We start from the raw sequence: 14,957 nt of genomic DNA, 5'->3' as shown, positions 1-14,957 counted from the left end.
CAGCGCGATCCTGTTTCATAACCAGCCTGGATTCCGCCCCAGCCAAGGAAAGAGCATAAAAACCCAATATATTTTAATTATATCTTTGAGGGCCACGAGCACAATCGTTTCCAGATGGGGACCCCAGCGATGGCTGTTCTGCTCTAGGCCTGGGGTTGGGGGAAGAAGGGGGGGGACAGGCTGGGCCCCCTCCGGGTGACAACAGCTGCCACGGCACAGGGTTCACTGCCCAGATGGGAGTAGCTCTCATGGTTCATGATTTCCATTTAACAGATGGGGAAGCTGAGGCCCAGGCCTATTGAGCAGAGTTGGTACCTTGTCCCGGGGACCTTTCCAGGCAAGGGCCTCCTTGGGGCGGGGAGGGGGTGGGGGGTGGCAGGCCTAGGCCCCAGAGCAGAGGCCAGCTTCCAGCTGGTGTGTCAGGGACGTGGTCAGCAGAGGGCCTGGACTGCATGCCCAGGGAAGGCCATCTCCATGGTGACGGGCTGAGCATCGCTCCTTCTGACTGCAACTCCATCCTGGCTCCGAGTGGCAGGGCACTGTCCCCAGGCTCCTGTGTCTGCCTGCTGCCCACAGCCCAGGGCTCCCACCTGCCCCTCCAGCTCCCTCCAGGCAGGGATGTACCAGGAGAGCCACATCCTTCTTCCGCTGCAAGAGCGCAGGGGGCTCGGCCAGGGCCAGAGTGGGAGCCAAGGCCCTGGTCCTACCTGCTCAGGGAGCCCCAGCCACAGACAGCAGGGGTGGCGGGGGAAGGGGAAGGTCAACAGGTGGTTAGTGAGGAGGCTACTAAGATTTCCAGCTCAGCCTCCCTGGCCCTTCCTGTGGACATGGTGGCCAGTGTCTGCCCAGCCCCCCCCCACCTCACCCTGTTCTGCTGCCCTGCTGCACCCCCACCCCAGCCCAGCCAGGCTCAGAGGACGGGCAGTACAGTGAGGGGCCTAGGGGGCGGAGATCCCATTTCTGTCATGTGCTGGGCTGAGGCCGCTCACCCCATTGGCACAGGGGAGAGAGCCCAGGAGGCACAATGGCAGCTGCAGTGTCAACGGTGGTGAGGCCCACACCCCTTCAGGGCCTCCTCACCTGGCTCTGCTGATGAGCAGCGACCAGGTCGGGAGCCCTGAGGTGGCACCACTGGCTGTCCCTAGCCCGACTCCACTACCTGGCCTCAGCACCCCACGGAGCAGAATGCCTCCCAGTGTGTCTGGGAAGGTGTGGAGGGTGGCTTCGTCCTGTGGGACTGCCCTTGCCTCTCCTGGCCCTGTTCTCTGGGGAAGCTCTACCAAGACCCTATTTGCTGTCACAGCCAGCACACCAGAGGTGACCCAGCTCAGCCTGAGTCCTTGAAAGTCCCTACCAGGGGCCTGGGGCAGGGTGGGGAGAGAAGGGCTGGGCCCTGAGCCAGGCAGCCACAGCCAAGACCCGGTGAGGCCGCCAGAGGACGGTGGCGGGTGGCTTTTCCCTCCTAGTGCCCCGCCCCCCGGGTGACCCTGGAGTGACCCTGAGTGAACTGCAGCTGGCAGGGTCAAGGTGAGGACCTGGCCTAGTGCTGGGCAGAGCACCCCAACCTCCGGTGTCCGCTGCCAGGCCCCGGGGCACCTGTGGCAGACGTGATGTCATCCTGCGGCCTCACCTCCACTGGGAACAGCGAGGTGCTCCAGGGCCCACCGAGGCAGGTGTGGGACTCCCTCACCCGGACTTCCCGAGGCTGATGACTCACCCCTCCCCACCCATGAGCAGCCCTCAGCTCTGCTTCAAGAAGGGGGAGGCAGAGGCATGCCTCCCGGCCCCTGGCCAGTGCTGATGGGAGTCCGGCTTCCTGGCTGCTCGGGCCCCCACACCGCTAATACCAGCAGCCAGCTCCCAACCCGAGGCCTCCAGGCCCCCAGGCATGTTCTCCACACTCCAGATGGAGCCCCCCAGCCGCCTCCCCTTGGGACCATCACCAACTCCCAGCAGCTCAAACCTCCACACGCTCAGGGTGCCAACTCCCAGGATTCGGGCTGACACCAACTTCCATTTCCACCCTCTGTCCCCCATATACCCAGCCTGCACACACTCACCCCTGCACCATCCCACCACCCTCCACATACTCACCCCTGCATCACCCCTCCACTTCCATATACTCACCTCTCCACCCTTCCACCCACTGCACACACACCCCTCCACTACCCCCTCACCCTCCAGATACACACCCCTCCACCATATATAGCCCCTCCACACCCTCACCACCCACCTGTCTCCCAGATACCAGAGTCCCATATGCCCATCAGCCTTCCCCATCTCTTCACCCTGTGGTGTGCAGCCTCTGCATGCTACATGCCGCCCACAGACCTATTGGCTCACCAGTCAACTGTGTGCATGCCCCTGGCTACCATTCCATCACTCTGCCTGTCCCACCCTGCCACTGGACCAGTCACTGAGCCATCCATCTGCCCAACAAACATCAACTGCCCAGTCACACGGTCCCAGGCACTGTGGGGCAAGGTCGTGCTCTCAGGAGCTTCCTGGCTGACGGCAAGAAGACTGCCAGTGAATCAGCTGAGTGGGGGAGCAGTCAGTCTGTGAAAGTGAGTGTGGTGTGTGGGGAGGTCAGTAGGGGTACAGGGTCTTTAGCAGGGCAGATGGCAAGTGGCAGGTCCTGAGTGGGGTGGGGCAGGAGGCCACGAGCAGGGCAGAAGGAATGAGAGGGAAATGGTGCAAGAGACAGTCCCACAACAGACCTGATAAGTGCCTGCTGTATACCAGGAGTCTGGGACCCCAAGGAAGAAGCCAAGAGCTACCTTGGGACAGCCGGGTCTGGGGGTTTGGAAAGGATCTGCCTCTCCCTCCATCCAGAGCCCCTGCAGTCTGGGTCTGCCTCTGCCACAAGGGGTAGGGGCTGCACCAAAGGTGGGGCTAGACTGGGGGAGGGGTGGCACAGACACCCCCACCCCTCATCCCTCCAGGGCTGTAGCCTAGGGTTCTGGGAAAGCTCAGCCTGAACAGGCCTGAGCAGGCACGATGGAGGCACCCCTCCCTCCCATCCTGTTCCAGCCGCCCCAGCAGAGGGTGGACCAGCACTGGCATCGTTCTCACGACCTCCCTGCCTCAGGCCCTTCTCCAGCCCTACCCCAGCTTCCTGGCTGGATCCTGGCTAGGGGGAGACACTGGATGGTCCCCACCAGCCCCAAGGTGGAACCCACCCCCAGAGCTGCTTTGCACTCCTGCCAGTGAAGGAAAGGCTCTGCTGAAGGTGCCCCTACCATGGACCTCAAGGGCACTGGCTCAAGAAAGCTCCCTCCCCTGGGGTGTCAGCCCCTGCTGCTCTGGGTCTCCAAGGCTAGGGGAACCAGCTCAGTGAGGCTGTGAGGACAGGGACATGCCTTCCCTTAACTGGGAGTCTGAGGGCAGTGGGAGGTAGCCACAGGGCTCAGGAGTCATAACAGGCCTTCTCCCTGCCACCAGGGCAGGGGAGAGTGGCTCTGCCTCATCACCATGTCCCCTGGGCTGGCATGGTACCTGGCCCGAGGTCAGAACCTCTTTCATACCCGGGAACACAAAGACCAGGCTCTCAGTCCACAGGAGTCAATGGCCTTGGCCTCGAGAGCCACACTCGAAGCTGTGTCAGGTAGAGGGTGGACATCTGGGGGCTCCCTCCGCTGCCCCTGGGCTGAACCATGGGTACACTGATGGCTGCTCAATGGATACTTGGTGGATTCAAGGCTATCTGTGTGTAAGCCCAGGTCCCGGGCCCAGCCAAGATGGAGCTGGAAATATTGGGGTTTAAACCAAGGATGGGGGGGGGAGGAAAAAAAAAAAAAAAAAAACAAGGATGAGGGATACCTGCATGGCTCAGCAGTTGAGCATCTGCCTTCAGCTCAGAGCATGATCCTGGAGTCCCGGGATGGAGTCCCGGGATCGAGCCCCGCATCAGGCTCCCTGCATGGAGCCTGCTTCTCTCTCTGTGTCTCTGCCTCACTCTCTGTGTCTCTCATAAATAAATCAATAAAATCATTAAATAAATAAAAATAAAATAAAATAAAAATAAACCAAAGGATGATTCCAGAGCTCCATCCTGTGCCCACACTGAGACTCAGCCAAGGTCCCCAGGAAAGCAGAGTGAGCCATAGCCCATAGGATAGGAAGTGAGAAAAAAAAAAAAAAAAGATAGGAAGTGAGGTCCTGGCAAATCCTGGCACCCAGCCGAAGCCCACCTCTTCATGAGCAGGGGGAAGAGGGCAGAAAGCCCCTCCCTCACTCGCATGCTCTCTGGGCATCTCATGCTCACAGAGCAGCTCCCTGGGGAGCAGGGCCCTGGGACCCTAGGTGGGCTTCCCAGAGAGCTGACCACCACCCTCTTGGCTCTGGAGCACATCAGTCTTCTCACCCCTGGAGAGGGCAAGGCCTGAGAAAGAAGGGCAGGTCCAGGTTCCACAGCAAGGCTCTTGGCACCCACCCCAAGCCTCAGCCGTGCTTGACCCTGGGGCCCCCTGCGGCAGTCAGAGTGCCCCTTTCCCCATGCAGCAGATATAGTGTGTGACTGAGATACAGATAAACTTGCCCGCCCCAGGACCTGATTAACGGCAAATCCCAGGAAGTCCCCGCCCCATCCTGAAACCCCATCTGCAGCCTGGCTCAGCCTGGGCATTGATCCCGCCCATCCGGGGCAGGCCAGGCTGGGAGGCCACCACCCCTGGCACGCACCCGTGGCCCCTCCCTGAGGCCCCAGCCTTCTCCGCCGACCTTAGGGGTCAGGTGCCTGAGGGTCCTGAAGCTGCCCTGCCCCCAGGGCCTCCCCACCTGACTGCTGTTGCTGGGCCGGGGCCTCCTACATGCCTAGTGGGGCAGCAGGTCCCCAGGTGAGGGGTCTTCGAGGAAAGCTAACATAGAGTTTCTCATGGAGGTGGGCACACCGAGGAGGCCCCCAAGGAGGACAGAGGTCCCTGGAGGACCTGTGAGGGGGCAGCAGGAAAGGTGGCTGTGGCACAAGGACCTCCCTACTTCCTTTCCCGAAACTAAGGGGCCCATCTTCCCACCCTGGCCATTTCCTGGTGCCCCCTGGCAGCACCTCCAGCTCCGATGGGCACTCGGGGTGGGAGAGGTTATGGGGCATGGGGGGCAGACAGGGGTATATGGAGACAGTGCAGCCCTGGCACTAGGGCCTTGAGATGCTCAGCCAGCCTGCAGAACAAAACAGTACACTGAGGCCAAGGGGCCTTGGCTGTGGCCACCTGCCGGTCAGTGGCAGACCTGAGAGGGTCTCATGGGCAGCTGATGCTACATAGAGGATCAGGTGGGTGGAAACAGACACCTCTGATTGTGGCAGGGGGGGTCCTCAAACCTAGCCCCAGCACAGGGGCTCCTGGGGCTGCAGTGACCATGAAGCATGGGCAGGAGTGGCCCTCAGCCGGCTGGAGGGGCATGTGTGGTGCCATCAGGCAGATGACTTAATCAGAGGCAGGCTTTGTCCCTGGGCGCTTGCCTCCCTGCCCGGATCCTCCACCCGGGCCGGCCGCAGGCCGCACACCCCCACCCCCCAGCCAGCTCCTAGCAACCTGCAGCCGAGCGTGGGCAAATGTGAGGAGGGCTGGGGGCTCCTTGCCACAGGGCCTGGGAACAGCGCAGGGGTGGCCGTGGGGTGCGGCTGGGGCGGATCCATCCCAGGCTGGGCTTGGGGGACGCCTGCCCAGCCCGGCCCGTGCCAGCCCCCGGAGGAGGGCATCCTGGGAGTGGCTCTGGGTTGGCATCCTGGCAGAGGAGGCGCCAGGGCCGGGGGGCCGGGGGCTTTGTATGCTGCGGGCCCCTTTCTCTTCCTGGGCCCCCACCCGGCCGATCCTGTCAGAGCCTTAGAAAGTGAGACAAAGGCCCGGGAGGCCCCGGGAGGGCCGGGACACAGGCAGGAGATGGGGTTTTAATGACCCGACTATGACGGTGGGAGTGGAGGCAGCTCGGTGGGAGTGGAGGCAGCTCGTTAACCCTGTCGGGCCCTTGCCCTGGGGCCACCCACCCCCAGCCAGGCCCCCATCACTGACCCCTTAAGATGGGGAACAAACCAAAAATCTCATCTCCGAAGATACAGGGCCTGAGACCTGGGTTGCCAGTGCCCCCACCCAGGCAACCTGTGCCCCGGTCCCCTGCCAGAGGCACTGGGTGGGATGAGGCCCTGCGCAGCAGCAGGACACAACCCAGGGCTTGGGTTATCATCACTTCCCCTCTGGGCTCGCAAGTTTCCTGCATCCTGACCTGGGACTAGGAGCTGCACTCCGGTGGGGTGTCACCTTTGCAGAGCTCCCACTCACACAAGGAAGGAAGGTGGAGCCCCTGTGGGCCACAGAGCTGGGGCAGAGATGGTGGAGGTGACAGCCACCTGCTCATGTCCTCGTCCAGGCCCTGAGCAGAAGGATGCCCCCAGCCCATTGCCCACTGCCCCGCTGCCCACGGCCATGCCCTCACACCCAAAGTACCCCCCAAAGTGCCTCCCACACAGCCTCTGGGCTCAGCATGGCAAGGCCCATCATCCACTGTGGCCTTGGCGAGCCCCTGGGTGCCCGGAGCCTCCTTCTTCTGGAGGGCCAGGTGTCCAGGGACCTGGTGCAGAAGTAGAGCGACACATAGAAGATTGCTGTCCAGGCCAAACTGGACAATCTCCAAGGAGCTCCAAAGGCAGGGGCAGGAGTGAGCAGCCCCCAGGGAGGCCAGCAGGCCTGGGCTGTTCCTGGGCGTCAGCAGTGGGAGGAGGCATCCCGGGAGCAACAGACAGGGCTCACCTCGCCCCAGTGCCAGGTGCCTGTGGAGGAGGACCAGCTTCCGCGGCACGAGCCCACCACCAGGCACTGCCTTCAGCATCCAGCCAGCCCATCCTGCATCAGCAGCATGCACTGGGCTGGGCAGGCGGGGGGATAGGCAGCTCAGGATAGGGTGCCTCCACAGGATCCTCCACAGGGTCACCCCTGCTCCTGGACCTCAGTCCTGGCAGACAACTCACCACCCACACCTCCCCAGGACCGCTCCACTGAACATACTGTGAGGCCAGGCAGGCACAGGGAAACCAGGGAGGGGCTCCTGGGGTGGTCCAGAGAGTGTGGGGGAGGCCAGCCAGGGGGGAGGCCAAGATCCAGTGGGGTGCCCAGGTGGGTGGAAGGTGGATAGACTCAAGAAGGACTCAGGGATCTGGCCTGGGAGCCAGTCCGGTGCAGAGCTGCCAGTGCTCAAGCTGGGCAGTGACTGAGGGTCAGGAGCAAGGCACGACCCTGTTGAGTTCAGGACCCCCAGTCAAGATGCCCATGGGCTGGGTCCACGTGCAGACCCTGAGTAGGTGGCATATTCATATGTTCATGGTTGTCCCTCGGCGCATGTGCCATGAATGTGTGCCCATGGGCCTATGTGTGCCAGTCCAGATCCAGGCCTGGGCCCAGGAGCATCACCAGGGTGGGGTGTGAGGCAGGCGCTGATGCTGAGGCACGCACTGTGTGTTCATGATCACAGCAGTACCCCTCTACCCGCCACCCGCCCCGAGGGGTCACAGTGCAGATCCTCCCTGGGGAGCCCTGAGCTCTGTCCACATACCACACTTGCCCTTGGGACTCTGAGCTTCAGATGGGCTTGAGACCCCCGACCCCTGTGATGGATGCCTTCCTTCTTGGGGTGGGAATCCTGGGAGGGCCACCAGTGAGCACCCCCCAAAGGAAGCCATTTCCTGGCCTCGGGCAAGCAGGCCACCAACCCGGGAACCTCCAAACGGGATGATGTTACTGTGACTCGCCTGCCTCCAGGGCCCTGTGAGCTGTGCTTCCCGGAGGACACCACATCTGCCAAGCAGAGAGGGAGACAGGGAGCTGCAAGCAGCGGCCTCCCCCGCTGCTCACCTGCGGACCGGGCCGGCGACCTGGGGGCGGTGGCCACCGCGCAAACAGCCCAGCTTGTTTTCACCCATGGCTTCTACAGAGTTTCCAAAAGTCTTAATAAGGAACGTGGCCTGGGCGGGAACGGGCGGCCGGGCGTGAATGGCGCCTGTGAGTGGCGGGGAGAGGCCGTCCTCCGCGGCCTGGGGGGGGGCCCCGGGATAAATGGCCCCAGTCATGCTGCTGCCTGGCCCAGCGCGAGTGCGCGAAGTTGAAGCTATAAATTACCCGGTGAGGCCAGCGCCACCGCAGCGCAGGCGGGGCGGCGGGAGGGGGCGCGGGCGTCCGTAAATCGGCCCTTTCACCGCTGGAGGCTGTGCACGAAAGAAAAACTTTGTTTTATTAAAGCAACATCGGGGTTGCGGCCGCCCGGCTGGGAGGCGCCAATGGCAAGGCTGGGCACCGGGCAGGCGCAGGACTCTAGCCGCACCCCGGGACCTCAGAAGAGACCCCCCGCCCTCACCGTCGGGAGGGCCCAGCTCCAGCTTTGGGGACCCAATGGCCAGAGCCACGGGCTTTCTGGGTGGCCCCACCCGGGTCCCCCCAACACAACGCTGGGGCCCCTATGCACCCCCTAGCCGGCTCCCGGGTGCACCACCTCCGTCCCTGTCTGGGCCTGGCGACGGGCCGCCTGGGGAACAGAGGGGTGGGTGTGAGGAACAGAGGGGTTGGTATGAAGACCCAGGCCTGTTCTGGGCTGGGGGTTTGGGGGAGGGGTGGGCCGGAGGAAGGGAAGGGGGTCAGGGCTTCTCAGAACAGTGGCACCCTGCAGTGGAGGCCGGAGCCCCTGGCCAGCCCTCAGGCACAGCGCCCCCACCCCAAAGGCTGTGCGGCGGGAGGGGAGGGGACTGGAGGCTTCAGAAATGCCCAGGACAGTATTGAGACAAATCAAGTGGAAATGAATGTGAAACCAGGGGCCTTATCTGTATCCCTCCCATGGCTGGAAGGCTGGAGGGTACCACACACTGGCCTTGGCAAGGACAGTGGGCAGAAATTCAGGGGGCTGTGAGTGTACTTTCTTGCCACACATCGACTCTCAAAGGAAGCCCTGGTGGCCCCCAGCCCAGCCCCCGAGCCTCGCCCCAGTAGGGACCCCCCTGACCGACACCCTCTGCCCAGCACCTCTGTGCACACGGCCTCCTCCAGGGCCTCCCCAAAGCATCCCAGCCCCTGAACCACAGTGGAGGTGCAGCCTGAGGTCCTCTCTCCCTCCTCTCTATACCACTGCAGAGCCCAGAGGACTGGGCTGAGGTGACCTCCTGCATCTGGATCCCTAGCAGGGTAGGAACCTAGTAGTAAGACCTCACGCACCAAATCAGACAAGCAAGGGCTTGTTTGGGGCACAGGGTCATCTGGCTGCTCTGCTGAAGGCGCAATGGGCTTTGGCCTGTGGACTTTCCAGACACCTCCCCTGAAAATGGGGCCAGCGGCCAGGGTGGAGATTCCCTCCGGGCTTCAGAGCCCCTCTGCCTGCACGCCCCCATGCTCTGGCTTTGGCTAGGTGCCCGCACTCTATACTCCCTGTTTGCAACAGGGGTCACAGATGGCTGATACCATCCCCTCCAATTCAGGTGCAAGGTCCTGAGAACATGACCTGCATGGGGTGGGGCTGGCCTCCCACTGAGACAGATCACAGTATATGTTAAAGACCTGATACTGGGATCCAGCAACGGGAGTTCAAGGACCCAGGCAGGGCCGGCACAGGGAGGAAGGCCCTCTTGCATTGAGACCTGAATAATAAGAAGGAGCCAGGCCTTAGTGGCCTCAAGCATGGGGCACCTGGTGGCCCAGTGGCTGGAGAACATGGACCTGCGGGGGAGGCAGGAAACGAGGGCTACCAGGCAAGGGGCACCAGGGACTCTCGCCTCAGGGGTAGAGCAGGCACTTTGGCTTTGCCTCTCCAGATGCAGAGTGGCACATGGGTGCAGGTGGCAGGGCACAGGCAGGGGCAGAGGCTGGGTCAATCATGGGGAAGGATGATTCTAGACCCTTGGACTCAGCCTGAGTGGGGTGCTACCAGCCCCAAACCTCCTGTCTCCCCCGCAGCCTTCCCTGAGGCTCCTTCTTGATGCCTGGAGCAGCACCCAGGCTGGGTGATGGTGCCAGGTCCTGCCAGGGGGTGCCAGGGGGAAGGGCCTGGGAGGTGGCTGTGCCCCCTGGAATCATCCCGCTCCCAGCCTGCCACCCTGGAGATGAAAGGCCCTGCCTCGGCCCTGCCCTGTTTGGGCCCCCACAGTGCCCTTTGAAGGCTGTGGGAATGCCCGCAGGGCAGACGGGTGCCAGGCACCGGAGGGGGGCTGCTGGTGTTGCGGCAGTGGCCGAAAGGACCTCCTGGCTGAGCCCTGGCCACCTTCCCAAGGCCACACGGTCATGTCCTTGCCCTGTCAGAGATGCCAGCGGGCAGTGGGGGCAGGATGCACCAGTGCCTCAGTGTCCCCATCTGTACTGCCAGTAGGGACAGAGACTGAGAATGTGAAGCCAGGCTGCCTGCAGTATGGGCCTCATGGATGGCCTCATGGAGGCCAAGTCCCCAAGAAAAAGGCCTCTTTTTAACTTCTATCTTGGGGCCACCATCACAGCTCCCGGGGCCACAGGGAAGCTCCAGCCAGAACTGGAGTGCAGACCTGGGTCCCTGTGTTCTTCAGGCCAGGACCTCCTGGGAAGGACATGGCTGCCCTGGGAGAGTGGGCAGCCCTGGACATCACTCCCCGGGCTGGGAACCCCTACGGGCCTGACCCCAGCTGCCACCAGGGACCTGCTGGCCAGGCGGGGCCTGTTGCTCCCCGGGGCCACCCGGGCTGGAATGTTTGCGTTCACTGTTTGCCTGCGGGGGGTGGTGCCCAGGGACAGGGGCAGGGGGGCCCTCCTGGGGAGCCCTTCCCGGTTCCTAGGGCCCCAGGCCAGCTGAGTCCACGGGCTCAGTCAGCTGGGGTGGGGGAGGGACCCTCGGATCCGATGGGGAATTCCAGGGCCGGTTTTGACACAAAGGGGTCCTTCCTGCCTCCAGCCTGCCCCCTGGCCTCCTTAGGGACCCTCTGTACCCGCCCCGGGAGACCCCAGCCCAAAGCCCGGCCGCCAGCTCCTCCCCTGCCCACCCTCCGGCCCGGCCCGGGGCTTCCCAGCCCCGCTCGGAGATTATGCAAATCCCTGGCGGCTCCTTAATTAAATCCCTAACGAGGCGCTGGGGCCGGGCCAGAGGCGCGCTGAAAGCCGGGGTCACGCTCCGGAGGGGCCCAGCCCGTCTGCGACGTGAGGGCCCCCGCGCCCCTCCCAGGCCTGGGAACCGCCGCGCAGTCGGAGGGGGCGGCCCAGCCAGCCCTCCCCGCCCCGCCGGCCCCGACTCCGCCCGGGAGGGGGAGCTGGACCCCCACCCCATCCCCCCGGCTCCGCCCCCGGGCCTCAGTCTCCCCAGCCGGGCCGGCCTGCGCCCGCGCACCTGCGCCGGGTCGCGCGGGCTCCGGGTCCCGGGGGCGGGGGGCCGCCGGGGTCGGGGGCGTGGCGGCCGGGGGCAGTGGCCCCCCGCGCCCCGCGCTCCCCTTTCAGACGCGGGTTGTTGGGCCAACAGCCCGGCCGGCCGCCTGAAAGGCCGGGATTAGCGCACATTAGCGGCCCTTTGAGCGGCGCCCGGGGCGCCCCTTCCGCCGGTCCCGCCCCGCACAGGCCGGACCGCGGGCGGGGTGGGGTGGGGTGGGGGGGAGCCCCCTCCCCCGAGGGCGTCGGGCTCGGACCGGGCGTCAGCCGAGCTTGCAGCCCAGCCAAGGGCAAGCTCGGGAGGCCCCCGTGCCAGGCCGGGGCAGCGTGGGCCTGGACGCCCAACCTGCGGGCAGGCCCTGCCCCCGGGACCCCTGTCCCCAGAGCTTCCGGGGTGGCCTGGTGCTCGGTCCCTCAACCTCCAAGCAGCGCCCCTAGAACTATAGGGCCCGGCTGCTCCAAAACCCCCTCATGCCCTTGCTTCTAACCTTCTCACTAAACTGAGCATCTCTTCCTCCCGGCAGCCTGCCTGAATTCTCCTAAACTGAGCTCCAGACTTCTGGGTCTCCAAAACCTTCTTCTCCTGGAGCCCTGGGCTCTAAGATTACCTCAGTGGTTTAGCATCCCTCCCCCAGCACCCTGCGAGAGGCTCACCCTTTTCTCTCAAAGTAATTCTGGGGCCGTGGGGCCAGTAACTCCCAGGGGGGCCAGAGAGGAGACTACAGATGTTAGAAGACTGTCCCCAGCTAGACTTGGGGATGACACAGTGGTTGGTCCACAGTGTCCCAGACACCTTACACAGATGGAACAGGGAGACTGAAGTCCTGGGTGGGGAAGGTCATACTGCCAAATTCTACACCCAGGGTCCCCTTTCTCACTCTCAGCAGCCACATCCTTCTTGGGGGGGTGGGGCTCAACATCTGCCCAGCGAGAGCAGGTCCTGGACTGGGCCTCCTTTCCTGCACAAACCCACCTGCCACCCAGACAGTGCACCAGGCCCCACATGTGCACACACGCACATACATGCACATACATGCATGTGCACCACAGCAGCGCCCCCACCCTGGGAAGAGTAAATATCTTCTCCAGAGGAAGCAACAGGCCTGTCTCCTGAGAGAAAAAATGTGGCCAAACCAGACCCAGGAGACCTGTGGGCCTCACTCTTACTACCACCCTGGAGTCACGATGGCCTCTCAAGTTTGGTGGTAAAACATTGACAGCTCCCCTCCTCCACAGGCCTGCTTCCCACACGGGGCGGGTGTTGTGGGGGGGGCCATAGTATCCGGTGGACAGGCACCCTTGTGGCCAACCCTGCCCCCAGCCCCCAGGAGGGACTCAGGGCCTGTAGGCCCCCAGGGCTGACCCATCTGCTCCTGGGATCTTGCCTGAAAGAAAGACAGGCTGCCTTGCCTGTGGGTCCACAGCTCTGCTGCCTCAGTCTCCTTGTACACCACTTCCCCCTACCCCCTACCCCCCACCCCATCCCCCACCTCAAACTCAAGGCCCACCACATACAGCATGGGGCCTCCAGGTCTTATTGGAGAGCCCCTGGCTGTAGGGCCCCAGAACAGAGGCTCCCTGGGTCCTGGGCCCCACTGGGATCATAAGGCCAGGAGTCCTGCTGTTGCTGGTTTCAGGAGGTCATGACTGCCCCTCACCCCTTTGCCTCTGGAAAGGCAGAAGCGAGGCAGATCTAGACCCTCCCCTGCCCAGGGGCCTCCACCCGCCTGGTCGGGACAAGGACAGGCCAGGCCAGATCCTATGACTCTGGAGAAACCGCATGGAGCCTGGGGTTTGCATCGGGAAACCCGATCAACTAATGACAGGGTTGGCATGGGGGTGACCGGCTGAGGGCCCCACCACAGGCCTATGAGCAGCAGAGGACCCCTTCTCCCTCCACGTCCCATCAACAGCAGATGCCAGGAGCCAGGCCTCGAGGCCTCCTGCACCACCCTCCACTGTGTGCTTGCCCTGGTTGGGCCCCAGCCTCTCACTCAGCCTGTCCACCTAACCCCCTTGGCCAGGCCACACCATGACCCCTGCCCCAAGGCCCTTTGCAGCTTCTGGAAGCAAGGCAATGCCCCCTGCATTGTCACCTGCACCCTTCTGTGGTCCAGTGTGGCCCCCATGATCCAGCCCTCCCGGCTGCAAGACCCCAAAGTGAAGCCTCCGGGAAACCAGATGAAGTCAGGAGCCATAAAGGGCCTCAAGTGTCCAGTGGCCTGACCCAGTGGATGCGCCCATGGGCTCAGCCCATGCCTGCTGAAGGGGGCTGCCCCTCTGTTAGGGTCCAGTGTCCTACCACCTAGCCAGGGCTTTAGGCAGCTCCCGAGTAGCAGCAGGCCTGTGGGGTCCCCACAAGGTCCTAGAATGGCTGGCATACCCATACCCCTACTCGTGAGCCTTCCTTCACATACCACCCTCCCACCACGGTCCTCCAGGACCATGTCACCTAGCATTCAGACCCTGGCATTCAGTGACTGCCCTGGGTACTGCAGCAGGCAAGATGGGAGGTAGGCTAGGGCGTACCAGGTGGCCACCTGGGACTCATGGGCACAGGGTACACACGGCAGTTCTGGCCAGGGTGGGCACCGGAGCCTCCCTCTGTCACCGCAGTCCAGGCGGGCAGCTTTAATTACCACTCGCTGGGCCCACTGAGCCGAGATAATCTGGGCCCGCTGCGGGCGGCTCTGGAAGGTGCCCCCTCCCCCACGGCCCGGGCACAGGGTCCCCAGGTTCTCACGTCCTGCCGGCCCCAATTAAAGCGAGCTCGGCAGGGCTGCCGCTGCACTAATGAGCTCCGCGGGCTGCTGGGCTCCACGCCAGGGGGGCGCAGGAGCGGCGGGAGGGGGGAGGGGAGTCTTGGGACCATTCCAGAGGGGAGACCCAAGGGACATCCCCTATCTGTGCCTACCTGCCTTCCATGAAGGAGAAGCACCTGAGTGCAGGAAGGCCCCCTCCCAGCGCAAAGCCCCCTGACAGCCAGAGCTCAGAAGTCAAGACATCCTCACACCGGGCAGGAGCCAGGCAGGGGCCACAGGGGTATGTGGTGGGGCTGGTACCAGGTAGCAGACGGGGGTGGGGGGGTGGGGGGGGTGGCAAAACGGCTGGCTGGAGTTTAGACACAGGGGGCTCCCTCTCAGCACTTCTCACTCAGAGGAGCAATCTGGCCCTGCGGTGAGCCCTGAGGGTCTAAAGAGGGGAGGCCCTGGCGCTCCAGGCTCTGCAGCCATGGGGAGCTCTAGGGGGCGGGTGTCAGGACCAAGAGAACTTGCCAGAAACTTCTGAGGCTGACCTGGGGTACCCAGGTAGGTCAGACTGGATAGGGCAGCCCTAGGAGGTCTCTGAGGGGCTCTGAAGGTTTTATAAACCTCCCCCAACCCAGGGCTTCCAGTCACTTGGGAGTTATGGCCCACATGGGGCACACAGGACTCAGTGGAGGGAGACCGGGTGCTGGCAGGCTGTGATGGCTGGCTGGGAGGTGTTGGGGTTGGGGTTGCCAGGAGTGACCCCACTCTGCCCACCCTGTGCCACCTTGGAAAGGCTGTCCTTTCCCTCTTTGGAGTCCCTGGGGGGGCTGGGGCTGCAGGCCACCAGATGGGGGCT

Source organism: Canis aureus, chromosome 2, assembly GCF_053574225.1.
Source record: "Canis aureus isolate CA01 chromosome 2, VMU_Caureus_v.1.0, whole genome shotgun sequence".
NCBI classification, from domain to species: domain Eukaryota; kingdom Metazoa; phylum Chordata; class Mammalia; order Carnivora; family Canidae; genus Canis; species Canis aureus.
This window is presented reverse-complemented; position numbering follows the sequence as displayed.